This window comes from Neofelis nebulosa, chromosome 8, assembly GCF_028018385.1.
Source record: "Neofelis nebulosa isolate mNeoNeb1 chromosome 8, mNeoNeb1.pri, whole genome shotgun sequence".
NCBI lineage: Eukaryota > Metazoa > Chordata > Mammalia > Carnivora > Felidae > Neofelis > Neofelis nebulosa.
In genome coordinates this window covers 80,273,590-80,300,897 of record NC_080789.1, presented here as the reverse complement: position 1 = coordinate 80,300,897, position 27,308 = coordinate 80,273,590, and the positions used below count along the sequence as shown (strand labels likewise).

General features: G+C 39.8%; 1 protein-coding gene across 1 annotated transcript in view; it reads left to right on the top strand.

Annotated features, from left to right (window-relative positions):
- Positions 1-305: 305 nt before the first annotated feature.
- Positions 306-27,308, top strand: part of FAR2 (fatty acyl-CoA reductase 2) — a 158,143-nt gene continuing 131,140 nt past the window's right edge. Inside the window, exon 1 of the mRNA XM_058743211.1 lies at positions 306-652. The gene's annotated coding sequence lies outside the window, so the exon portion shown is untranslated. The remainder of the gene's footprint in view (positions 653-27,308) is intronic.

Sequence of the window (27,308 nt, the reverse complement as noted above, 5' to 3'; positions counted from 1 at the left end):
CCACGGAGTGTGTGGTACCCAGAACCTCAGTGAACTCGGATTTGAGTCTTTTTCTACTAGGGTGGATGGGGAAAGGTGTGTCCTCCAAGCGTTCAGACCAGAACCTTAGACTTTCTGGGTCTCTCTTTTCCCCCCTCCTTCCCTCCTCCTCTTTCTTTCTCAAGGTGTGGGAGCTCTTCTTTTGCAGACCAGAGAGGGGCGCCTTTCTAGCTCCCTTTACCCTCACCCACAGATTAAAGAAAAAAAAAAAAAAAATGAAGGAAGAAAAAAAAAAAAAAGCCCGGGAGTAATAGCGAGCGGCTGTGCTGGGTGCTGAATGAATGGAAGCCGCGGGGCGGGCCTGCGCGCACGATGCCGTCTCCCGGAGGCCTGTAAAGGCCCTCGCCAGCCGCGCGCCCTCCTCCCGCCCCGGACTCCGGCTGCCGCCGCTACCGCGCCCCACGCGGAGGCCGCGGCTGCAACCGGGAAGGTCGGAGGGAGGGTGGTTTCCTCCCGCCCCACACCCAGTCTCCGAGCCGGATATACAGAGTGTCACGTTTGGGAGCCCAACGAGGAGAGCGCTCTCCCTGCGGCGGGAGTACCTGCCGGGGCCTCGGGGAAGGACTGGGATTTACAGGACCACTAGTTGAACCCCACCGCGTCGGAGGAGCAGGTACGCCGGGGTCGCAGCCCAGCGCTCGCCGAGCCCACGCCGCGGAGGCCACGCCGGGCTGGGGGCAGCCCCGGGCGCAGGGGTCGGGGGGGGGGGGCGGATCCCTAAGGGCCCCGAGGGAGGGTGGGCGTGCGGCCCGGAGGACGGAGGAAGAGGTTTGGGAGGCTCTGCCCCCTGGCAGCCGCCACCCCCCCGCCGTCAGCCGGCGCTTACTGCCCGCGGAGGTGGAGCGCGCAGAGGGTGGCAGCGGCGGCGGGCCAGGCAGGGCCCGAGAGGGTTAACCTGGGAGCCGCGCCCGGCAGCCAGGATGGAGGGAGAGAGGCGCCTGGCCCGGTCTAGCGGCGGCCTCCTTGGCCCCTGGGGCTATTCCTGAAGAGAGCGCGGTGACTCCAGGCCACGTGTGGAACTGCTCCCTGCCCGCGGTCCTTCGGGCGCCGCAGACAGCCGGCGCGCTTCCCGACCCTGCAGCGCGTGCTCGCTCGCCCTGAGCCCTATCCCTGGCCGCGCGTCCGGACCCTCCCACTCCCACTCCCACTCCCACTCCCGCCTCGCCGAGGCCGGGAGCCCGGGGCCGAAGTGCTCAGGGGCGTGTAGGGTGGGGTCTGCCGCTGTTGGAAGTTTGCCTCCTCTCCCTGTGGCCTGCGCGTCTTGGAAAGAGCAGGAGAGCAGAGCAGGTACCAGGAGACTCCAACTGGAGTAGATGGCTTGCGGGAAGGCTGGGAAGGCTACTCACTTCCCTGGCGAGGAAGAGAACCCTCGGGGCAATTTAATTCAATTAAAAGGATTAACCAGCTTAGTCCTAGAAACCGTAGGAAAGCATCCCATCTATCTACCAGCTTCCTACTCTTTCACCTTTTGGGTTGGGTAGGATTATGAACAGTTACTCTTTGATGGATGAGATACCTCGTGTGAGCTACCAGGTCCTCCAAGGATATGCGAGGGCTTTAGCGTCTGGTTGAATCATGTGGCGTGCCCCATTGTACCGTGAGCAAAGGCAGAGTGGGGACAGCTGACTGACCAGGAAACTTAAGTTTCTCGTACTTTTCTTCTTATAGATGCTACATCAAGAGAAGTTTGACACTGTGGGAAAAGAAATTTGAGAATTACCCTGTGGTTTCAATTATTCATCTCTCTACCTCCATTTATATGATTTGGTTAAAGAGCACGTTTAGTCTGAAACGGCAAAGGGACTAAATAAAATTTTAAGTCAGCCACTCGAATTGCAAGAGCAGGTTTTTCAGCAAAACCCGCATTTAGGGATCTTTGTGCATGAGACTTCCGGTAGATGGCCGTGGGGTTTTACCAGCCAGACTCAGGTGTTGAAATATTTCATCTGTAGTGTTTTCCCAGGACGCTGGTCTTCTTTATAGGACTCTTTTTCTGTTTTGAGGGCATTTCCTGCACCTGCCTTATTAACAAATTCCTACCTTACCCCAGTTTCTAACATTGGGTTGTAATTATCCATAAAATATAGGTAATATAAATCACCATAAGTTGGTAAATCTTACCATGAAGCATTTCTCCTTTATTTAAAGGAGGGACATGACATCTAATTACAGAAGAGGGAGAAGATTTCTTTAAACGGGTGAAAAATCAATGAAATAGCTCAGGTTTGGGTATCATGTTGGGGTTTATGAAGAATATGGTCGTCTTGAACATCTCACCATTTGCTTTCCTGTCATCTGAAGATGTATTTTGAGTGTATGTCTGGCAACATCTGGGCAGCCTTAAGAATTCTTTGTTTTTCTCTTAACTCCAGTGCAGCCATGAAAACTCACTCATTCACAAGCACAGTCTCCAGAAGGATCATGAACAGTGACCAGGAGCATGGTGTTCCCTGACACTCTGGGCTCTGTGAGAACATTTTTTTTTTTTTTTTTTTTTTTACTCCTGAAGAGGCATTCTTAATGCTTTTGTTAACAGAGCACTTTGAGAATCTGATAAAAAGCTATGGGGTATGAAACACAAACATATGCACATTAACACGGAATTCTGCCTATGGTTTCAGGAGTTCACAGCCTCCTTGATACCCAACCAGATGTTAGCCGTTCACAGACTTTGGGCAGGGCCAGCTTCATGGAAACAAACCACTCAGTCACACGGGGCTCTCAACTCAGAAGGGCCCCGCACTAGTTTTAAAGTTCTGCTGTCACTGTCAGCTCTCTTAATAATTTTCAAACAAGGAGCTCCAAATTTTCATTTTATACTATATATCCTGCAAATTCTGTGGCCAGCCCTGATCCCAGCATAACAATCCTGTTCTAGAATTTACTGCATAAGTTATGTCATAGTAATCCTACATTTCAGGTGAATTCTCCAACACAAACTTGGACTTTAGCTGCTATGTACCTGTATCGTTCAGCCCCTCTTCCTCATGTGCAGTTTCCTTACTGATTGAATAAAGATAGCAGGCAATATCTGCTACTCTTCCTCTTAAAAAGTAGTTCTGAAGATACACTAGGTGAAGAGGTAATAATTGTAAAAGCATCTGCTTCCCTTGAACAATTTTATACTAACAAAGGCTTGACTTCTACTCCTTGTTTCAGAAGTAGCTTGAGGAAAGTTGATTAAGTACATTAAAAACGTTGCAGGACTTTTATAATAATCCTTATATTTTAGTGGGGAAAAATAAAAAGTAGCTAAGGTATTCAGTATTTTAAATGTTCCTTAAAAACCATTATTTGGACAAGATTGGAATTGACAAGTAAAAGTGCAGAATAACTTCTTGGATTCCAAAGATACTTCCTGAATTAAATATGATGTTTGAGTCTAATCCATCCAAAAATTGAACAATGTGTAACTGAGTCAATGATTGACACTTAAGTTCTAAAAATCCACATTTTCAAATCTCGAACAAGTCATTTTTAAAATACTCTAGGACATAGCCTAGCAGTTTAAAGTACACCCAGTCCTTCACCTCCTTTAACACGAGGGAAGAAACTGAGAAACTTTTGGCAAGTTCTCTGTCATCACTCTCCTCCCTTAACTACTTCTCTCATCTCAGATCTTCTCTTTACCCCAGCTTTCATTCCCAGTATGATGACAACACACACCAAAGTGTTGAGGAAGAAAACAGTGAAAGGAAATGAGTCAAATCCCCATATCAAAGTCTTAAAATGGGGGCACTAAATGGGGTGGTTGGAGACTCCTTTCATACAACTACTCTGTGCAGAGTCATGCTGTGTACTTTAGCTTTAGTACTAGGTCCTATACTCGATAGACACGACATCATTGGCAAGACAAAATATGTCAATATAAGGTGTTAATTAACAGTAGTAGGTGAGTTGTTACAAGGCAATAGAAGAGTAGACACCAAATGAATGGTGCAGATAGTAAGTGCAGTGAGTTCCCAAGAGTAAAATGCATTAGTGAAGCTTAAGAGGAAGGTTACATGAGATGTTCCTTAAAGCTCTGCTCCAGAGGTGAATGAAGGAGTCTTCTGGCTGATTGGTGTGCACAAAATGAAAATCTGGATGGAGCTAAAGTTTTATGTAAGGAAAAGGCAGGAGATAAAACTGTAAGGGAACTTTCCAGTGGTTGGCTTCATTCATGTAATAAATAATTATTAAGCCTCCTCTGTGACCAGACACAGGGTCAATTTTTCTGTATTTAGTGTTGAATAAAGCAGACATCTTGTATAACTTATAGACATTTAAAAAAGGAAACATAATAACAAATTGTTGGAAGTAGTATGAAGAAGAACAGAGTGCTATTAAAAAAAAAACAGGCTGGCTCAGACTTGGTGTTCTGGAAAGGTCTGTTAGACGATGAAAGACTTAAATTGATACTTGAAAGAAGCATAGGGATTGGCTTGGGAATAAAGTAAAGGAAGGAAAAACAATCTGGGCAGAGGAAGTAGCAATGGGAAGGCTGCAAGGAGAGGAAAAGGCTGGAAGTATTCAGGGAACAGAAAGGAAGCATGGCTGGAGTTTGGGGAGAAATTGCTGTGAAGCTGGACAGGAGTATGGTGAGGTAGGCAAGAGCTTGATCATGGAAAACCTCACAGATCTTGACATTGATTTTGAATTTTATTTTGGTGGGAAGCCATGAAGACTTTGAAGTCAGAGACTATGTAATTCACACTTTAAGAGATCTTTATGGGTACAATATGGACAAAGGACAAGAAAGAAAAAGAATTGGAGGAAGGAAGACCAGTTAGGGCAGAGTGCCATAAACAGTACTGACGGAGAAGGTAGAGAGAAGTGGGCAGACTTGAGATCTATTCTGAAGGTAGAATTGATACAGCTTGCTGATAGATTGGATATGAGAGGTGCGTGAGGCAGAAAGAAGTGGGAGAATGAATTATTTCAGTAGATGCTGCTGGATGTTTGTAATCCAAACCAGTAGACTCATGGACATATGACTTAGAGTTGCTAGAAGAACTGAAAAATGAAGTGAAAGCTGGTAACCTTGCTTAGTACCTCTGGGAAATATACCAGCTACTGGGGTAGAAGTGAGAGAGAGGAGAGAGATACTTTTGCTTTTCATACTATCATTTCTACTGTAGGGCTTATTTTTAAGCCATCACATATTGTATCATTTCTTAAAAAGTTACTGCAGCAACAAATATGGCTCCTGTTTTGCTGGTTTGAGCACATGAATGGAACACGAGGCCATTTCCTACCATGACAAAAATAAGGAGAGAAAAGTCTAACCCTTACCAAAGTGATTGGTTCTAAAACATAATTCATAATTCTGAAAACCTTTCCATCTTCCCCCTTGTTTATATTGGTGTTTCCCAAAATGTACTCTGTGGATCATTAGTGTTTTGGGATATTAATAACAGTTAAGTGAAGAAAAAAAAAAGCTTTCCTGGTCATTTAAATTTGAGAAACACTTGATTTAACCTAGGTAAACTGTCTTATTGCAGGAATCCTCAGAGCCTTTAATTTACTAATTAGTGCATTAAGAATCAAGAAAGAAGGGGTATTTTATGTCACATTTCCTAAACTTATTTGACCTCAAAATGCTTTTTTGTTAGAACATCTGACAGAGTCAGCATTTAGCATAACGTGCTTTGGGAAATGCTGCCCTATATTAATAGATTAAACCTTTTAACATTTACATCCCTCTATTCACCATCAACTTCTCTCATCCCTTTCATGCCCCTCAGCTGGAAGAAAGTGGGAGACTAGAATGGACTCTGTTAACAGGCTGTAAGTTGATGATGAAACCATTTTGCTCTATGGATAAGAGATAAAGAGATATTCATAAGCAAGTTTTACAGTCTGATTAAAAAGAAGCTTTAATTTATTGACTGATTGATTGATTTAAATTTCTACTTTCATGATTTCATTTCTACTTTCAGACCTCCCTGAAGTATGTTCTGTCATGTCTAGATTTACACAGGAGGAACCTTAAATATAGGTAGTGGGGAAGACTTCACAAGGCCTCTCTTGTTCCATGGCAGGTCTGGGCCTTACTTGATGTTCATAATGTATCTCTTACAGGACAATACAATGAGAATACATAGGGTGTCTGTAGGAGCAATTATTTTGCACTGAATCTCATATATCTTCTCTCCTTCTCCCCAGTGCATTTGCATGGTGGTGGGTTGGAGACAGGAATGCAATTTATGACCAAAGAACAGTGCAACCAAAAGAACAGAACAGGATAAACAGGTTCACACAGCTGTGGACTCTGACCATGGCTTCATCCATTTGGTCCTCTAGCCCAGGGGTGGGCAAACTATGGCCTGAGGGCCAAATCTGGCCCCTGCCTGTTTTTGTGTATCCCTTGAACTAAGAATGGTTTTAATATTTTTAAGTGGTTGGAAAAAAAATCACGAGAATAATGTTCTGTGGCACGAGAAAATTATATGAAAACCAAATTTCAGTGTCCGTAAATAAAGTTTTATTGGAAAATAGCCAGTGTCATCTATCTATCATCATACTATCTTAGGAGCTTTAGTGTTCTACCCAGTGAGTAGTTGTGACCAGCAAAGCCTAATACATCTAGCCCTTTACAGGAAATGCCAACAACCCCTGGGTTCTAGGTTATTAAACTCACTGGCCACAATTTTAATCGCACAGTTTTAATCGATTTGTTTTTCATTTGTTTTATATTTTAGGGGATAGTGTTAGCTGAGGCTGCTATAGCAAAGTACCATAGACTGGGTGGTTTATAAAAACAGGAATTTATTTCTAACAGTTTTGGTGTCTGGGAGAGTTCCTGGGTTCATAGATGCTCTTTTATACAGTGGCTGCACCAATGTTCATAGATGATCCAAGAGATTACTGCCTGTGTTTTCTTCTAGGAGTTTTATGGTTTTGGGTCTCACTTTAGGTGTTTAGTCCATTTTGAGATTATTTTTGTGTATGGTGTAATAAAGTGGTCAGTTTCATTCTTTTGCATGTAGCTGTCCAGTTTTGCCAACACCATTAATCAAATCTTTCCCCCATTGTATGTTCTTGCCTCTTTTGTCATAGATTAGTTGACCGTATCAATATGGTCTGGGCTCCCTAACCTGTTCCATTGTTTATAGATGCCCATCTTTTCACTGTAACCTCACATGGTGGAAGGGAAAGGGAGTTCTCTGGAGTCCTTTTTCTCTCTTTATAAAAAAAAAAAATTAGGGGCACCTGTGTGGCTCAGTTGGTTAAGCAACTGACTTCGGCTCAGGTCATATCTCATGGTTTGTGGGTTCTAGCCCCACTTTGGGCTCTGTGCTGGCAGCTCAGAGCCTGGAGCCTGCTTTGGATTCTGTCTCCCTCTCTCTCTGCCCACCCCCAATTGAGCTCCATGCCTCTCTCTCTCTCTCTCTGTCTCTCAAAAATGAATAAATGTTAAAAAAAATTAAAAATAGGGGCGCCTGGGTGGCGCAGTCGGTTAAGCGTCCGACTTCAGCCAGGTCACGATCTCGCGGTCCGTGAGTTCGAGCCCCGCGTCAGGCTCTGGGCTGATGGCTCGGAGCCTGGAGCCTGTTTCCGATTCTGTGTCTCCCTCTCTCTCTGCCCCTCCCCCGTTCATGCTCTGTCTCTCTCTGTCCCAAAAATAAATAAATAAAAAAAAAAGAAAAAAAAATTAAAAATAATTTATTATTGAAGTATAGTTGACATACAATACAACGTATTAGTTTCAGGTGTACAACATAGTAATTCCACAAGTCTATACATTACACAATGTTTACCACAATAAATGTAGTTACCATCTGTCACATGCAACATTATTACAATATTATTGGCTATATTCCTGATGCCGTACTTTTCATGCTTGTGACTTATTTATTTTGTAACTAGAAATTTGTACCTCTTAATCCCCTTCCTTTATTTTGCCCATCCCCACCTTCCTCCCCTTTGGCAACCACCAGTTGTTCTCTGTATTTACGAGTCTTTTTCTGTTTTTTTGTTTGTTTCTTTTTTAGATTTCACATACAGTTTGGCTTTCTCTGTCTGACTTATTTCACTTGGCATGATATCCTCTAGGTCCATCCACATTGTTACAAAAGGCGAGATTTCGTTGTTTTTTTTTTTTTTTGTGGTTGAATTAGTGTTTTCATTTTCTTTGGGTAAACAGTAGTTGAATTGCTGGATCATATGGTATTTCTCTTTTTAATTGTTTGAGAAACTGCCATACATTTTTCCACAGTGGCTGCACCAGTGCAATGGCTGCACTTTTGCATCAATCGTGCGCAAAAGTTCTTTTTATTTCTTGTGTTTTTGATACTAGACATTCTGAATGGTGTGAGATGGTATTTCTTGTGGTTTTCATTTGCATTTCCCTGATGATTAGTGATGTTGACCATCTTTTCATATGTCTGTTGGTGATCTATATATCTTCTTTGGAAAATATTTGTTTGGGTCCTCTACCCGTTTTTTGAGTTTACTTGGGTTTTTGTTCTTGTTGTTGTTGTTGTTGTTTTGGTGTTGAATCGTATAATTTCTTTCTATATTTTGAATCTTAATTTCTCATTAAATATATCATTTGTGAATATCTTCTCCCATTCAGTAGGTTGCTTTTTTTTTAATGGTTTCCTTCAATGCATCAAGGTTTTTGGTTTGTGTAGTTCTAATAGTTTAATTTTTTGCTATTCTTTCCCATCCTGAGGAGATCTATCCAGAAAAATGTTGCTAAGGCTGATATCCAAGATATTAATGCCTACATTTTCTTCTAGACGTTTTATGGTTTCAGGTCTCATATTAGGTCTTTACTCCATTTTGAGGTTATTTTTGTCTATGGTGTAAGAAAATGGTTCAGTTTCATTCTTTCGCATATCCAGTTTTCCCAACACCATTTAGCAAAGAGATGATCTTTTCCCCATTGTATATTTTTACCTCTTTTGTTGTAGATTAATTGACCATATAAACATGGGTTATTTCTGGGCTCCCTATCCTGTTCCATTGTTTATAGATGCCCATCTTTTAATTGTAACTTCACATAGTGGAAGGCACAAGGGAGTTCTCTGGCATCTCTTGTATATGGATATTAATCCCATTTGTGAGGATTCCACCCTCACAACTTGATCACCTCCTAGAGGTCCCACCTCCAAAGACCATCATACTGGAGAGTAGATTTCAACCTAGGAATTTTGAGGAGAGTCAAACATTGTCTATAAGTTGTAAATAGATTTCCTAGAAGCTCCTCAATCATTATTGCCATTGGAGTCTTGACAGTGCTATTCATTGTCCGTAATTAGTGTAGCTAATGTTACATGCCAATGTGAGGAGCAGAAGATAGTGTTGAAGGTAATCATTTTTGAGAGTTAATCAAACATTTGAACTGCTAGATAAAGGATGGGCACTCAGACATAACTAGAACCTGAAGAGATAGGGTAATTAACTTTAATATTAATTAGTTGTTGAAATCTGCTACCTATGAGCATGGACTTACTGTAAGGTGTCACCTTCAATTTTTATTTCAATAATGAAGCAAATCTATTTTTTATTTATGTAATCTTTTTTGTAAATATTGATGTTTTTAAATTTTTTTAATGTTTATTTTTGACAGAGAGAGAGAGACAAAGTACAAGTGGGGAGGGGCAGAGAGAGACACACACAGAATCTGAAGCAGGCTTCAGGCAGCACAGAGTGCAATGCAGGGCTTGAACTCATGAACTGCAAGATCATGACCTGAGGCGAAGTCAGTTGCTCAACCAATTAAGCCACCTAGGTGCCCCAAATATTTATGGTTTAAGGGTGATAGTCTTAACTTAGGGGTAACGAAAATACACATTTTATTGTCCCCATCTTACTTTTATTGAATCAGGATTTTTAGCATGAGCATCCTATGTGCTTCATATATAACCAGCACAGCTCAGGTACAAAATGTGTGAGCAACTGATCCAAGTTCTTCCATGGGATATAGAACCAGAAGATAGGGTTCTTGAAGCTTGGTGCTTAGAGTTATCATTGCTATCATGAAATCCTTCCAGGAGCATGTATGTAGTGGGAATCAATATGAAATATGATTGCCAAGTACTCCTTGCCAAGTACACTGATCAGGAGATTGCATAATGACTAACTCAGAGGCCTACCTTAAAAAAAAAAAAAAGAATTGATTTCGGGTTTTCAGGTAACATCTTCATTCAGTAGGCTTTTTTTTTTTTTTTTTTACTTAACACCTATACCAATGCAAAGAATATTACAGTAAAACCTTGGCTTGCAAGTAACTTGTTCTGCAAGTGTTGCGCAAGACAAGCAAATATTTCTAATAAATTTTATCTTGATAAGTGAGTGACGTCTTACCATACGAGTAGTACATGATGCCAAATGTCACATAATCACAACTAAGCTGGTGGTTCTTCTCTTTCTTTTTCTCTCTCACTGTCTCTCTCTCTCTCTCTCTCTCTCTCTCTCTTTTTCTGTCTGTGCGATTGTGGATAATCATCTTTCGTGCTCATCTCAGGCCACATGTTTGGCAGAAATCAGTGACTTTTCAGAATGTTGGAAGCTGCCCACAACTGGCACTAGTGAATTTTTTTCACTTCAAAGCACCGATGGACAGTCCTTTGCTTTTCCACACAAGAGTAAGCTTCAGAATGCTTTGCTTCATTCTTGGTCATTGGATACTTTCCTTGTTAAAGTTGCATGAAAAGAAAAGGATTCCATTTGGGCCAGTAGATAGCAGTGATTCCATTAGTAATTGTGAAAGTCATCCTACACAATAACCCTCCTCTCTCGTCTTCCTCACACCAGCCATGAAGGTTTTCAAAGGGGACTGCAGGTTAATTTATTTTTATTTATATTTTGTATTACATTATAGTATTGTCATCACTTTTATATGAATATTTTTTGGGTTGCAGAATGAATCATCTGAGTTTCCATTATTTCTTACGGGGAAATTTGCTTTGATATACAACTGCTTTAGATTACAAGCGTGATTCCAGAACAAATTATGCTCGCAAGCCAAGGTTTTACTGTATATATTTTTTTGTGTAATCAACAATGTGATTCAGTAGACTGTGAAAAAAATTGTTCTTACTATAATTATCAAACACTAAGAATAGCACGCGTTTCTTGTTTTAGTCATGATTTATTTAAAAAGTCCTTGATAAGTTTGTATCCTTAACTCCTGCAGTCCAGCAAAACCATTTCCAAGCTGTAGCCTACAACAGGTGTTCCCTGTGGCCTCTGGACATATTGTTTTTTTGCTTGTTTGTTTTTAAGGTATTTTAACTTCCCAGTCCCCTCCAGAGATGTCCCAAAGCCTTGAAGCATACATTTGAGGTGAGGAAGGGAAAGCGGACACTTCCCTGTGAATCTGTGTGGAAGGGACAAAAACTACGACCTCTTCTATCCCTCAGCTGAGGAGTTGTTGGGTCAGTAATATTTGCTGGTGAATAACAGGATGACCACAGGAGGCAAGAATAATATTTCCTGAGCCAAGAAATGAGAAAAAGTCATTGTGAAAACATTGCACATTTTAGATCATTTCACAAAAATGATGCTTTATTTATCACAGGTCAGTGAGAGGACATATCCCACAAAAATCACACAACCCTGGCATCCTTGAGGGCAGGATAGTTGGAAATTAGGAAGACCATTAAATTATGTGTCTGGTCTCAACATATTTGAAACCACTTAAGCAGAAGAATTAGATCTGCCAATGCACAATATTGTCAAGAAACTGGAAGAATCTGCCCAGAAGAATGTGATAAACTGAACAAAAGCAGCTGTGTGTAACAATTCAGTGTGAGTGCGTGTATTGAAGGTTTTTGCTTACTATTTTCAAGAAAGGATTTTAAAATTAAAAGATGTGTGGGGCGCCTGAGTGGCTCAGTCAGTTAAGCATCCGACTTTGGCTCAGGCCATGATCTTACGGTTCATGAGTTCAAGCCCCACATCGGGCTCTGTGCTGACAGCACGGAGCCCGTTTTGGATCCTCTGCCCCCCCCTCACTCTCCGCCCCTCCCCCACTCACGTGCATGTGCACTCTCTTTCTCTCTCAAAAATAAACATTAAAAAAAGATGTGTGGGTAGTAACAGCATAGTTTTTTTCAGTAATAAAATCATCTTCAAGATGGACAGTATTCACTTAATAAAAATAGAGCCACTTATCAAAAACTTAAGAGAAATTGCCACTTAATTTCGCATGAAACAAATATATAAATAATATCCTGGTAAACATTAATGAAATCAGTTTCATGTCAGTCTGTGTATTTTCATTTCTTTTACACTGTAACTGTTGTCTCATTCTGAATTGAATCGTATTTCAGTTGAGTTTTGTTTATACAAGACCTTCAGGACCTATCTGCCCTGAATATGAGCAGAAGATCTAAAAGATGGGCACTTGTTCTCTTACCACAAGACTTGGAGAGCCTTAAGATTTACTTCCGGAAGTAGTTTCAAATCACGGGTATCTCTGATGGTTTGAAAGAGTTAATTTCTCATCCAGATGAGCCATTGTACTTGTCAAAACTCTCTCCCTAGTTGAATTCTGACCTTGTCTCTCCCTTCTTTTCCTCCTGCTATTTCGTGCGGTCCTGCCTGAAGCAACAGTTATGCAAGAGCCACGGAGTGTGTTACAAATCACAGGACTGCACGTTTGGTAAATTTAGGCCTCGGTTTCTGTAGGACAGTGGGAAACTTTCTGAATTTAGACTTCCGTGAACTCCTAGACATATTGAATGTCGCCATATACCTCATTATCTTGTCTTCTGTACAGAGTGGGCACAACAAATAGCTTTGCCTTACCTAAGTATACTGCTATACTAAGTTGTTGAATGTTCAAGTACCTTCTCTATATGTAGTCCAATTCCCTCATTTTATAGAAAAGAAAAGCCAGTCCCAAAGACATCAAATGACTTGTCACATATCCATTTAATGGATGAATGTATACCAGTATCCAAATCTTATGACCGCCAATCCCATGACCATTTTATTCATTCATTCCTTCATTCAGTCAACATTCATATGATTTTGGAAAGTCTGCGATGTACCAGACAGGGTGTTTAGCTCTGCAGATGTATGATGAACAAGTTATAGTACCTGCCTTTAAATTTTAGTGTCCCTACTCTTTGAGCAGTGTGTAACCAGTTACAGCTTTGGAGTTTGTGAAATCTTTCAGTAAAGATCTTCAGCGTAAAATATAAACTTCTCATAGGTTTTAATTCCCTGCTTCTCTCTCCTAACCAGCCCCAGTCAATGGTTTAGCTTCCCACAGTCCTGAACAATTAGCATCAATAAGAGTATGCTGGGAAATGGCTGCATTCTTTTGTGTCTGGCTTCTTCATTCAGCAGCATGTTTATAAAATTATCCAAATTGTATGAATTTATAGATTCTTCATTCTCATTGCTATTTAGTACTCCATACTGTGAATATACCACTTTCAATTTGTTTCACTATTTTTTTAAATGCTGAATACTTTTATTTTTTATTTTTTTAACTTATTTTTTTTTAACTCGTTAGTTAACATACAGCATAGTATTGGCTTCAGGGGTAGAACCCAATGATTTATCACTTACACATAACACCCAGTGCTCATCCCAACAAGTGCCCTCCTTAATGCCCATCACCCATTTAGCTCATCCCCCCATCTGCCCCCCCCTCCAGCAACCTCAGTTTGTTTTCTGTATTTAAGAGTCTCTTATAGTTTGCTTCCCCTCTGCTTTTATCTTATTTTTTCTTCCCTTCCCCTATGTTCATCTTTGTCTTTCTTAAATTCCACATGAGTGAAATCATATGATATTTGTCATTCTCTGCCTGACTTATTTCACTTAGCATAATACTCTCTAGCTCCATCCACATTGGAAATGTCAAGGTTTCATTCTTTTTTGATCACCAAGTAGTATTCCATTATACACACACACACACACACACACACACCCCACATCTTCTTAATCCATTCTTCAGTTGATGGACATTTGGGCTCTTTCCATGATTTGGCTATTGTTGATAGCACTGCTGTACACATTGGGGTACGTGTTTTGTTCCACTACTGATGAACACGTGTAGTTTCCACTATGGGGTTCTTAACAATAGTGTTACCAAGAACATTCTTATGAATGTCTTTTGTTGAATATGTATATACATTTCTGTTGGGTATACCGGGCATGGAACTGCTTTACATAGAGCACTTTGCTGAAATCTGCCAAAGAATTTTCCAAGCTAGTTGTATACTTTATACTCCCAGAAGCAGTAGAGAGATTCCATTGTTTCATATCCTTATCAACACTTCTTATTTTCTGTCCTTTTCATTTTAGCCATTTTGGTGGGAGAGTAGTTGTATAGCATCATGGATTTGTTTGTATTTCTTTGGCGACTGACAAGACTGAGAATCTTTTTATATATTTTTTAGCCATTTGGATATCTTCCCTTGAGAATTACTCAAGTCTTTACCCACCCATTTGTCCATCTTTTTAATTATGTGTGCATATACTTTATATATTTTAGACATAATTCCTTGTTGGATATATGTATTGTGAATGTCTTCTTCCAACTGGGGCTTCCTTTTTCACTCTCTTAATTTTTTCTTTTGATGAACACAAATTCTTAATTTTAATAGAGTCCAGTTTATTAGTATTCTTCTTCTGTAGTTAGTGCTTTTTGCCTACTCATAGATCAGAAAGATGTTCTCTTCTAAATGCTTTATTGTTTTGCCTTTCATACTAAGATCTGCTATCCACCTGGAATTAATTTTTTATATGATGCAAGAAATAAAAATGCATTTTCCATCTGGATATCCAATTGACTCAGTACCATTTACTCGAATTCTGCGAATGATTGCAAATCAGGGGACACAGCAACAGTTTGGACACCTCAGAACTAACACATTTAAGCATAAAGTCAGTTAAAACACATCTCATTGTAATAACTTCTGAAGCCCATGTGACTATGGGTTAGGGTCAAAGCACTTACTTGACCTGCATATTTTGACCTAATTTCTTGTCTAATGGGTTAGGTGAAATAAAATGAATTAGTTTATTTCACAAAAGTCAAAGTATAAAATTCAAAACAAACTCATGTCTAAGATATGGATAAAAAAATTACTATGTTAATAGAGTGATGAGTTTATGACCAAAAGTTTAAGGAACAAAAATCAAAAGGCTTATCTTCAGTTATTAAGGAAGATAAATAAAGGCCCTACCTGTCTTCATTGAACTTACACACTAAATGTCTCACTAGTTACCTCCTCACTTCAAGATGAAAGATCCCTGGAATAATGAGAAATTGAAGGCAGGAAGATTAATTAGGTGGCCATTCATTCTTTCATGCATTCATCTAATGTATTTATTTAGTGATTACTGTCAAGTGTTATGTCAAATCCTGTGAATATTATGAGTAGTAAAACATACTTCCCTCAAGATGTTTGCAATCAGGTGGAGAAAGACAAATCATCAGTTATATACAACAGTATTGAATGGGGGCTCTGCAAATTTAACAGATCAGACTTTCACCTCAGCCTGGGCTGAAATGGGGGGTAGAATTGGAAATTGCTTCCCAAAGGACATAAGTCTAAGCCTTGCCTAGTGAAGGGTAGGGTAGGATAGGGTAGGGTATATGGCCAGGTGATCTCTTCTATAAGTGTATATGGCATGGCCTCTGGAGCTAGTCTACAAGCTTAGTGATCTAAGGTAAAAGGCTTTGATTTCTCTGTGCTTCAGTCTCCTATTTGTAAGATGTGGTTTATAATAGAAAATTCCAGAGAGTTCTTGTACTAATTCATGAATTAATACATGTAAACCATCTAGAAGAGTGGGTGGTACAGAAGAGGTGTTTGTTGAGTCCCGTTATTGTCACACACAAGGGTTAGATATTTTAAATTGGTCCTGGCTCTGGAGAAACAAAGAGGTATTATCTACCACATCTATAGTCCAATGTAAAAGCTAAGGCAGAGAGAGAAAAGACCAGAAATTAGGAATCAGACTCTCATCATATTCCTGCTACCTGCTCACTCAGTGACTATGTCTACCTTAGAACATGACTAGATTATCTGTGAAGTCCCTTCCAACTCTCATGGCCTTTGATTCTACAGCTCTTGCTGACATGGATTTAATAAATATTTTTTTTTCTTCTTGTGGTAGAGAAATAAAAAAAAAATTTGATTTTGAGATTTCCAGCTGAGTGATTGGGTGAGCAGTGATATCATTTCAAAAGAAGTAGGTATGTCATGAACAGACTGGCATGTGAAAACCCATTCATAAATAGAATTTTTCTGTTTGGAGAAACCACTCTTTCTTTTTAATTCAGTGTGGTGGAGAGGCAGTGCATTTTGGTCGTTAATAACACCCACAGAAACAGGAACCTGGTTGCCTGACCCAAATAGTTGGATACTTTTTAGCAAGTTACTTAAGTGCTCTCATCTAGGTTCCTTCATCTGTAAAATGAAGACAAAATGCAGCCTGCACTATACACAGTCGCCATTTGTAGGTCAAAATGGTTGAGTGTTGGCAATTCCTCATGGTTCAGCCTGGTAATGGATTCTTTCTAAGGGGCTATACTGAGAAATAAATGACTTCATATGTGTGTCACGTGCAAAGGATAGTGCTCAACACAATAAGGTAACATAGAAATGTTTTCTTTATTATTAAGGCTATTTGGCTGGTTCAAAATCTACTACACCAAGTTTAATTTGGTCAGGATAATTAGGCATTGCATAGTATGTCTGTTTAGGCCTCTTTTCCATCTTTATGCTTACATAATCATGAGGCTTTGGTTGCATAATTTGTCTATAAGGTACTGTTGTGTTCACTTTCATTGCTGCAGCCCACTTCCATTTTGCTTAATTCCGTTGCTCTCCTTGGTTTCTTCTTGAAGGGGAAATTTAGCATCAAAGTTCCTGGGTTGAAGCTAGCTTCCTGTCCCTCTTGTTTTCTCTTCAAAGCCCTACCATCCCTCCCCAGCCTGGTCCTTGGCATCTGTGGGCCTAGGGTCCATCTCCTTCAGAGGGTAGTATGGGTCCTGGCCATCCATCCTCTGAGGGCCCTCGGCATTCCAGACACCAGGTTTCTCCTGCAGGGAGGGTGAGAGGAGCTGAGGACATCTAAGAGTGGTCTTGGGGGAGGCCCAGAAAAGAGGAGAGCAGAGAGGATGGTAAAAGGAGCCCCAGCCAACCCTGGGGAGCAGGGGAGTGGGGCAGAGCCTGTTGGGAAGCCACGCTCTGACTGCATGACTTTTGATGAGTATTAGTGTGTCTGTACGATGAGGATCCAATTGTGCGTGAACCAAGATGCAGAGAGATGTTAGAGAAGTAGCAAAAAAAAGACAAGAAACATGCCCTTCCTGAGTAAAAGCAGTACTAGCCACAGTTCCTTACAAAATTGTTCATTGGCTGTTGCCCAATGTCACCCATACATTAACCATGATTCATGTTATTGGGTTGGTCTGATGTACATCCTCGTTTGTGACTTGTCTTTTTTTTTTTTTTTTTTACATTCTTTCTGGTGTTTTTTTGAAGAACAGATGTTCTTACTATTACTGTTGGTGAATTTACCTCATGTTTTTTCTTTGTATTGAGATTTTTGTGTCTTTAAAGAAATCCTTCCTTATCTGCTTCATTTATGAAGTAGTTTGTGAAACATCTCCTCAGTTAGACTGTGGTTTCAGACTCAAGGTTGCAATGATCCTTCCTCTTGTTGGTGTTAGCATGGTGACACCATTTACACAAAGGAGGGAAAAACTCTAATGATAAAATGCAGGATAAAAAATAATGACTGATGGGGAGCCTGGGTGGCTCAGTCGGTTAAGTGTCTGACTTTGGCTCAGGTCATGATCTCGCAGTTTGAGTTCAAGTCCTGCATCAGGTTCTGTGCTGACAGCTCAAAGCCTAGAGCCTGCTTGGGATTCTGTGTCTCCCTCTCTCTCTCTCTGCCCCTTCCCCTGCTCGCACGCTGTCTCTCTTGCTCTCTCAAAAATAAATAAACACTGAAAAAAATTTTAAAAAAATAATGGCTGATGAAAATCACCTGTACTATTAAGTGGTTAACAAGTCAAGATACTGTGCCAGGTAGGCAGTTCACAAACACTGTATCACATCAGCCCTGGGAATTACACATTTTGCAAATGAAGACAATAGGGCCAGTTTAAAATATAGTCATTAGGGAAGCATTAACATAAAAATATAGTCATTATTGAAGCATAACTTTAGTTAAGAGAGACACTTCCAACTCAACAATCTATTTGGAGGGGTGTCTGGCTGGCTCAGTCAGTAGAACATGCAACTCTTGATCTCAGGGACGTGAGTTCAAGCCCCATGTTGCATATAGAGCTTATTTTTAAAAAATTATTTTGAGGGTGAGTCTAAAGAATGCTTTTGGTATTGAAACACACCCATTGTTTGAATGTGTAAACATGTTTGTATTGAGTATCATCAGATTTTCCTAGAAATCAGTGAAAAATGATTCTATACTCATTTTTGATGGTCAGTTTCTCAGGAACAGAATCATGGATTTGTCTTTATTACTAAGAGACAGTTTACAAAATAATTATGCTGGTAGGCAAATATTTGAAGCCTTAGAGAGGAAATTGACTGTTGAGGATATTGTCCTTGCAAATTCAGAACCTTTGAGCTCCTAGAGTTCTGATATTCTAATCTACAATGGTTGAGAAAGAAATATAGAACAGAGAGTTATCAGGAGCACCTGGGTGGCTCAGTCGGTTAAGCATCTGACTTCAGCTTAGGTCATTATCTCACAGTCTGTGGGTTTGAACCTTGTGTCAGGCTCTGTGCTGACAGCTCAGAGCCTGGAGCCTGCTTCAGATTCTGTGCCTCCTTCTCTCTCTGCCCCTCCCCCACTCACATTGTGTCCCTCTCAAAAATAAATAAACATTAAAAAAAAAAAAAAGTTATCAGGTGTACCTGAGTTCTAGATGTTGTTATATAGGGAAAGCAGGAAGCAAATGAACACCTGGTGAAAGCCTTTTTTCCTCATTATCTATGGGAGTTAGGAGACTACAGTTTATTTTATCAAAATTTAAGTCTTGGCTCTGTCACTGGACTTGTCCTTAACCAAATCACTCAGTATCTCTGTTCCATAGGTTCCACATCTATGGATAATAACATCTACACTATTTACCTCCCAGGATGGTTGTGAAAAAATACTAAAATGTGCATGTGAAATTCTACAAGAATTGTTAAGATAAAGTGTAAGATATGACAAGAGTTGCTACTGTTAATAGTAAAGCCGTATTGATAGCATATAAGACTGATAATTGTGTGTGTGTGTGTGTGTGTGTGTGTGTGTACAGGCTCTAATACCTATACATAATTTTGTACACAAATAATAATAATAGTAATAATAGTAATCCTTTGTATTTAAATTGTATTTTACACTCCTTGGAACGCTTGTACAATTCCTTACTTCATGTAAGCCTCAGAAGCACCCTGTGAGTGGTTGTCACACTTTTCCATATTGCTCAGGTGGATCTCTACATTGTCACCAAAAGAAAGCCTCTCCTCTTTTGCAACTTCTGCAACTTTTGTCAGCCCCTGTTGCTATTACCTTTCACCTCCAGATCATTATCTGGTATTTGGCAACTATGTAACTCACACATCCTTTCCTTTCCAAATTCTGAGAGTCTCTTCAAGTTCAACACCCATGTGAAGGACACACAACACTCTAGTGCCTTGACCTCACGTCTTCATTAGCTTTTGTTTCAAGCACTAAACCCTGTATTTTTAGAAACCTACTTCCAAGGCCAATCCTAAGGCTTCCAAATTGTTCCAGACTCCTGCATCTAAATGTGACCGTCACACGTGTAGAGTGACATTGGTTTTTTTTTTTTTATTTTTTTTAATGTTTATTGTTTGAGAGAGAGAGAGAGGCAGAGCACGAGCGGGGGAGGGGCAGAGAGAGAGGGAGACACAGAATCTGAAGCAGACTCTAGACTCTGAGCTGTCAGCCCAGAACTGACACAGGGCTCAAACTCATGGATCTTGAGATCATTACCTGAGCCAAAGTCGGGCTCTTAACTGACTGAGCCACCCACGAGTCCCATAGAGTGACATTCTTTATTTCCAGCTCTCTTGTTTTCTTTCTCCTACCAAAGCTCCTATTCCAATGCAGGAAGACCTCTAGTCATTTTTTGACTCCTCTCTGCTGATACCACACACACACACACACACACACACACACACACACACACATTTTTATAGTACGTGAGTTTCCTCCTGGCTTCCTTTCTTTTCTGTGCAGCCTAGGTCCCTTACTTTATTCCTTTGTCAGTTTCTTATATCCCCATGTTTTCCATTTGTTTCCCCCAAGTCCATTGTTTGTAACCCCCACATGTGGATCTTGTCAACAATCCACTTTCCCTGCTCCAACCACAGACAGTCAGGTGTTGCTGGAGAAAACCAGGTATTTGTGTTAAATAAGGATAGTACAAATCCAGCTTTAACCTCAGCTGAACTTCTACTTTCAGCTTCTTTGCTAGTTCTAGTTTATTTCTTTTCTTATCTAAAACAGTGTTTACAAATATTGACTCCTTTTCAGGAACACCTTCCTTTACTTGTGGCTCTTTAAGTAACAAAATATGATCTTGGCTCTTACTCCTTAAAGAAAAGGCAAGTAACCAAAAATCTATCTCAGGTTCTGTTCCAACCTAAAATTTATCTACCACCTCCTCCACTCTTATCTCTTTTTCTTTCTTTCTTTCTTTCTTTCTTTCTTTCTTTCTTTCTTTCTTTCTTTCTTTCTTTCTTTCTTTCTTTCTTTCTTTCTCATTTTCTTAAGTAATCTCTACACCCTGTGTGGGGCTTGAACTCATGGGCAGGACATCAAGAGTTGCATGTTCCTCTGGCTGAGCCAGCCGGGTGCCCCTCCTCCTTTTTAGAGGATGAATAACCTTCCTGGGTTCAGAGCTGACTGCTCCATCTTTCTTACCAACTGTATTCCCTCTGAACTCCTCCAGAGCCTCAGTTCCACTTACTTTCATTCTCTCATTTCTGTGTAATTCCTCTCAGATTCAGCCAATGCTCAAACACCCTATTTTGCCAACAAATGAACTTCACACACACACCCTTCTTTTGTGTTTTTCTTTCCATTCTTCTGTTGCTACCCTGTCACCCTCTATCAGCTTTCCACTGTGGTTGAACTTTTCCCAGAGGTAATTTACACTAGATCTTCTAATCAAGTAATCTGTCCAGAGCTATCATAGAAATACTGTAATCAAAAAACAGTTCATGAGTTATTCTGACAATTTGGTGCTTTATTTCATCACTTTCTTCTTCTGTGTTGATACTTCACCTTACTTAAGAAGAATGCTTGCTTTAAATTTTTTTTTTTTAACATTTATTTATTTTTGAGACAGAGAGCGAGCATGAACAGGGGAGGGTCAGAGAAAGAGGGAGACACAGAATCTGAAACAGGCTCCAAGCTCTGAACTGTCAGCACAGAGCCCGACGCAGGGCTCGATCCCACGGACCGCAAGATCATGACCTGAGCCGAAGTCGGAGGCTTAACCGACTGAGCCACCCAGGCGAGCCGAAGAATGCTTGCTTTAGATGAATATGCAAGCATGGCATGACTCTTTGACTGAATACTAGAGATGGTCTCAGAGCACTCACAGTGAAACCTCATTTGAAAATAAGAACATGAGGGGGCGCCTGGGTGGCTCAGTCGGTTGAGCGTCCGACTTCAGCTCAGGTCACGATCTCACGGTCCGCGAGTTCGAGCCCCGCGTCGGGCTCTGGGCTGATAGCTCAGAGCCTGGAGCCTGCTTCCGATTCTGTGTCTCCCTCTCTCTCTCTGCCCCTCCCCCGTTCATGCCCTGTCTCTCTGTCTCAAAAATAAATAAACGTGAAAATAAGAACATGAAGGACAGTGATGGGAATTCTGAAAAGAAATTTGTGATTATCAGTTAGTGATTTGAAATTCTTGGAGAAATGACCCATCAAAAATGAGAAATAGAGTCAAATGTTCATATCGTTGCAGATGAAAAATCAAATAGTTCCTGTGCTCAGGATTCCAGAAAGTACCAGTGGAATTCTTGATAATGCGTCAGTCAAGATTAAACAGATGTGTCAGAAGAAGCCTTTTCTTTACAGTTTATCCTGGCTTGAAACCAGAGGTAAACTAATCGGGAGTTGCTGAACTTTGGTTCTTGCTCCATAAAAGGGTAGCATGCAATAAGATGAACCCTCACCTATGTTGACAGAAATTAGTGACATTTATAAATCTAAGAAACTTTTTAAAAATACTAGAGTAAAAATTGAAAAATAAAACAAAGTACTAAAATTCAATATCGAGGGTAAAAAATGCTAGAGTAAAAACTGAAAAATAAAACAAAATACTAAAATTCGATATTGACAGTAAAAACTGGGTGACCTCAGTTTATGATACTTAAAGAATCAAAAGCTTAAATATTGCAATCCTTTAGTTGTTAAACCTATGTTCCTATTACTTAAGTTTTCAAAAGCACTAAACATAGGAGGTCACTTTTATGAGCTTCCTTACCTAATTTTAATTTTAAGCTCCCTAAATTGCTCTTGCCACATATGAAATTTGGGGGGAAATGTTTAGCAACTTTGTTTAAAGAGAAAATTTAATTCCTAATAGGTTAAAGCTGTTCTTCAGTAATTGCAAAAGGTAGCCATTGCTGCTAAAGCAAGGTGCATGTCGGTGTTTGTCATTTTACCACTGGGGTGTGCATCACGTCATCATGGCCACTGACCTGCCCCTGAGCTCTGTGATATACAGTCATTACTACTGTAGCTGGGTTTGGATGAGAACAGCAAAAGCAGACAGGTAATTTTGCCAGTGGTAGAGACAATATTTTGAACATTTTCATTTAGTGTGCATTATTTTCTTTGACGTAGACAAAAACTGTTTAAGGGGGAAAAAACCCTCATTTTTACTTAAAGGAAATGAAGTTTAGATGAAGCAACTGAAAATCTAGAGAAAAATCAAATATAAAATTTTTAAAATTTAAAAAAGAAAAGAAATAAAAAATAAAAAATAATAACAGTTTAGGCTGCCACCCTTATAGTAACAATTATAATTGAACAAAAAATCTAAAATATATAATTGCTCATGACACAGGCTGAAGAAAGGATGCTCCAAATATAGCATATAAAAAATATAGATGTGTTACCTTTGTCCCAGATCTTTAATCCAGTGTGTAATCATTTAAGCTGTTTGATTCCGCCTTAGCCACTCTGTTTCACTTGGGCTTTTCCCCATGGCAGTGTCATAGAAAATGACAAAAAGGGAATTGCACATTAATCAACTAAATACTTTTTCAGAGAAAAAGTAGTGGCTTTGGCTGTAGAAAAGGTGGAAACTACAGGTGAAATTCCTCTTTCACCACCAGTGAAGCCACCAGTGAATTTCAGGTAGCCATGCTGACGCCCTGTCCTTCATCAACATGGTTAAGCAAAACAGACCTACACACAGTGCTTACATCATAGAATGAAGCAGTGGCCAACCTATCTGGATCCATGACCATTCTGAAGTGCAGTTAATTGAAAATAATCCTGGGGAAGAAGTTTATGGATGATGCAACAATGAATAGAGGTAGATCACTTAGAGACAGTGTTGTATGCCCTCAGAGCACACCTGGACATTCAGACACTTGGGCAAATCTTATCAGTCTTAGTCCAGTCCTTTCTGGCTGCACTGGATCCAGGGTGGCAGTACAGGTGGGCACCTGCTTCATGAACTCCCGCTCGGCTACAGAGCAGACAACAGAGCTGACTGTGACTGCCGTCATGGTTAGGGACTTTTAAGGGAGACTCTTTGGCTTCCATTTATGTTTTTACTAGAACACATTATTATATAAATGTTTATGTGGAAAAATATGGATAGAACTATTGAGAACTACACCAGAGACTCTGTTCACCGCCACAGGGGCATTTCTCTAGACAAGAATCGGGATATGACCCAATTTTCTGTGGCTAGCCTAGGGTTTTCTCCTACAGTTTGAGAAGTAATAATGCATTTGCAAATGACTAAAATGGGAACTGGCTTGCAAAAAGCATTGAAATGGCATTACTATGACACAGTAGCTGAACTGTCATAAAATCCACACATTCAGAGATCTCACAGCTGGACCAAACCTCAGGTGGGCATTGGCTCTGGGCTCTAGAAGCTATTACTATCTTCATTTTATAGATACGTCCCAAGAGTTCTCCAAGACGATATGTAGTTATCAAATTTGTAATTAAATAACAATTATAATGGAAGCCTAAAAAATTCAGCAGCTGAATTTCTGTCCAGAAGATAGATTGCCTTTATGAACAAGAACCATGCAAAAAGAAGTAAGGATAATTGAATTTATCTGTGCTGTTTCTATGAAGGAGCTACATGGAGATACAAAAACAGTAGACAATCTACACCTTGCCCCCAAAGTTTCAAATGCAATCAGTGGTATCTCCTATAAGACACATTGCTCACGGTCTGCTATGAAGACTAAACTAATAATTTTCCTCTGGTGGTCTGTGTAAAAGTAGTGACCCTCAGAAATAGTGGTCTAATAGATGCAGGTCTATTATAACAATTATAACAATGAAAATAGCTATGGAAAAGAATTCTCAATAAAATGGATTCCCAGCACTGCCACTCTTATGTTCTTAAAACTTACATGACGTAAAAATATTTTTTAAAACATACCTGCAGGGGAGCCTCGGTGGCTCAGTCTGTTAAGTGTTCAACTCTTGATTTCGGCTCAGGTCATGATCTCACAGTTTGTGAGATTGAGCCCCGAGTTGGGCTCTGTGCTGAGCACGGAGCCTGCTTGGAATTCTCTCTCCCTTTCTCTCTGCCCCTTCCCTACTCTCACATAGCACACATGCATGCTCTCTTTCTCTCAAAATAAATAAACATTTTTAAAAATATATGCAGTGTGTTTCTCTTAGAATAAAGAGGGAGGACGGCTTTGTTTTTCCAACATGGTGAGGCACAGGTTCTTTGATATTGCTTCTTGGAATAGAAGATACAAAAACTAGAGAAACTCTGCTGGACAGCTTATTAAAAGATTATCTTTCTTTGCTGGCAACGTATGCCTTACTTTAAATGCTTATTGGATTTGTAGATGTTACTTCAACTGCATGAATTTGCTAGAGTTGTCATAAAAGGTACCACAGACCATGTAGCTTAAACAATAGAAATATATTTTCTCCCAGTTTGGTTTTCCCATTCATTAATCCTTATATGTGCAGAGAGAACAGCAGCTTGTAATATATCCTCTCCCTACGCTTTTGGTATGGGGGTCAGAAGACAGCTCCTTTTGCTATCTTTTCCAAGCATTTATATTTTTGCATAGTCAAAGCCCATTGTGTTTAGTTTTATTACTTTTAAATGTTCGTTAATTCCTATGTACTTATCTATAAAATATATAATTGCATGTTTTTTACTTGATGACTAATGTTTATCTTGTCATTGCATTTACCATTTTTCCAGTATATCACATAATAAGTGGTAAACATTGAAAGATAGGCTTTTATACTAGTTTTCCTGAAGTTTCACCAAATTGCGCATTAAAGATTGAATTTTCGATAGTTAACAGTAATCAAATTTTATTTGAAATGTACCTTTTGGAATATAGTATGTTTATGTTTTTCAGAAGCTAAAATGAAGAGATAGGATTTATCCCCTAGGACACTCTCTAATTGGAGAGTTTAATTTACCTTGGTGGTCAATAATACCCTAACTTATTTTATTATCATTCATTTATCAAGCATAAACATGTACCATCCATGTACTAAGTGGCTCTTTTAATTCCAAATGGAAGTTTACTGGAATGCTTCAGATTTCCAAATTCTGTACCACATCATTATTTTATTAGGAAATCTCACAGGGAGATGTACTGAAGATTGTCCTCATTGTAAATATCAACACAAATTTGGGACTTGATAAAGGTGATAATGTTTCATCGTGATGTATTAAATGCTATTGAATTGTGCACATTAAAAGATTATTTTATGTTATGTGAATTTTACCTCAATAATATAAAAAAAATTAACACAAAGGTCGAAAATCTCTGAGAGGCTTATCTCCCTCCTCCACAAAAAGACCTTACATAACTCCACCAAGATATTTGTCTATCCAGGCCACAGAAATACATTTGAATCTGCAGTTCTGGGAGAGATTAGGTCAGGCTTTAAATAAAGAAGTTGTAGGCAAGCTAAATTGTCACTGAATTCTTAAATACCACTCAGAGTCCAAGAACTGTACTACTTTGGAATTACTTGTTCTCACTGTGATAAAGTAGATGGGCTGGTTCCCAAGATCCATTGTAAAGGTTGATCCATCGCCTTTGTTCTTAAAGGCCCCAGGAGAGAGAGTTTTTTTAACCTTTCATGGCATTTTCTAATGTTTCACTCCAACTCTCAAAGTTTGTGAGGCTCAGTTAAATCTCTCCTTCAACTTTGTAAATTTATTTCTTCTCTTTTAAATTCTCAGTGGGAATAGACTACAGTTGATCTTCAATCCACTTCAAAACCAGCATTGTTGCAGACCTTCATTCTCCAACTTTCATCAGGCTCTCCTCAAAGTTTTTTTTTTTTTAACAAAGTTAAACCATCTTTATTACTCATTTCTTACCTCTTTTCAATATTACAATTTCATACATCATTTCACAGGATTCCAAACTAGATATAATTAGATATAACTAGATATATAATTCCCTGTGTAATGGAAAAATCAATTTCTTCTTCCAACATGCTATCCTCTTGTTCTCTAGATGGATAATAACAACATTACCACCAAGCACTATTGGTGCAATGATTAAAATGTGTGTTCACACCCACCCCTCATTTGTTCTATGTCAGCTCTGTGCTCTTTACTTGCAATAATGACACTAACATTGTGTAACTGTGTTATATTCTGCTTTCAGATTCCATTTGAATTCTAAGTCTTTTGCTGTAACTGATGGCTCTTATCTTTCTGAAATGGCACACTGCTGCATAAAGTAGTGTGTTTGCTATTAAAATCCATTCTGGACACTTCATTCCAGCTCGTCCAACTCTTTTGAATTCTGATGCTATTTCCAAAACATCCCTCTACCTGAGTCCTAGCTGGGGAGGGCTATCTTTAAATGTCGTATTCAGATGGAAATGGATGTGTTGCTGACTATACATGGCTAGGAGCAATACTGGGACAGAGCAGAACAAGGATGGAGGGGGGAGGGTAGGAAACAGGAGGCAGGTGAGGACAGTCAGTGTGGTTTGCAGGTCAGGGACCCAGACAGAAGCTTAAGCTTGACAAGGAGACAATGTATACATAGAACGATGAATACAGAGGGCAAACCTCAAGTACAAGTACACCAACTCCTTCACTACTTG